This window comes from Antechinus flavipes, chromosome 2 (genome assembly GCF_016432865.1).
Source record: "Antechinus flavipes isolate AdamAnt ecotype Samford, QLD, Australia chromosome 2, AdamAnt_v2, whole genome shotgun sequence".
NCBI lineage: Eukaryota > Metazoa > Chordata > Mammalia > Dasyuromorphia > Dasyuridae > Antechinus > Antechinus flavipes.
In genome coordinates, this window is record NC_067399.1 from 412544899 (window position 1) to 412546347 (window position 1449).

A 1449-nucleotide genomic window follows, 5' to 3' on the forward strand; every position below is an offset into this window, starting at 1 on the left:
TCCTGCAATTTTGTTAAAGTTGTAAATTGTCTCTACTAGTTTTTTAGTTGATTCCTGGGGTTCTCTAATTATACCATCATATCATCCACAAAGAGTGATAATTTGGTTTCCTAGTGATTCCTTTAATTCCTTTAATCTAGTTTTCTCTCTTATTGCTAAAGCCAACATTTCTAATATGATACTGAATAGTAATGGTGATAGTGGGCAACCTTGTTTTACTCCTGATTTTATTGGATATGGTTCTATTTTGTCCCTATTACATATGATGCTTGTTTGTAATGTTCTGGTTAGCTTTCTGGAGGTCTTGGGACCAGCCTTCAGTTTGGCAGAATAATTACCAGGACAATAGTCAGGGATAAAGTGCTAAGTCTTTATTATTTCCTTCACAGTCTGTCTCCCTCACCTGGAGGATCTGCTACCTTTCTGGATTTGAGTCTTGGTTTCAGTGCAGGAGGCAGGAGAGTCATCATGAGAGTCTCTATCTTTAAGTCTGTGTCCTCTCCTAGATTTCTTAGCTCTTATAAACATTAGTATAAATACATTATAAGAGGTGTCAATCTTGTAGAATAAATGTCAACTTTTAGAACTATACTAAGTACTAGAGAATCATCATCTTAATTCTACTGAGTTTACACCTTGTTTTAGGATTAAATCAGTCCTACTGAACTAGAGAACTTACATGCTAAACTAGATAGCCATTGTCTTATCAATTCCACTTAGTTAACACTTTGTTTCAAGTATACATATCCAGTGTTCTCACCTTTACATATGCTGATGGTTAAAAATAGATGCTATGATCATTTTAAGAAAAAGTCCATTTATTCCTATATTCTCTATTGTTTTTAATAGAAATGGATGTTGGGTTTTATCAAATGCTTTTTCTGCCATCTATTCAGATAATCATATGATTTTTGTTAGTTTGGTGATTGATATAGTTGATTATGCTAATAGTTTTCCTAATATTGAACCAGCCCTGCATTACTGTTATAAATTCTACTTGGTAATATTATATTATCCTGGGGATGACTTTCTGTAATCTCTTTGTTAAAATTTTATTTAAGATTTTTGCATCAATATTAATTAAGGAAATTGGTCTATAATTTTCTTTCTCTGTTTTCACTGTAGCTGGTTTAGCTATCAGCACCATATCTATGTCATAAAAAAAAAAATTGGTAGGATCCTTTCTTTCCTTATTTTTCAAATAGTTTATATAGTATGGGAATTAAATTTTCTTTGAATTTTTAGTAGAATTCACAGGTAAATTCATCTGTTCCTGGATATTTTTTCTTAGGGAGTTGATTGATAGTTTGTTTTATATATATATTTTTTTCAAACATGGGACTATTTAAATAATTTATTTTCTCTTCTGTTAACCTGGGCAATCTATATTTTTGTAGATATTCCTCCATTTCAGTTAGATTATCAAATTTATTGACATAGAGTTGGACA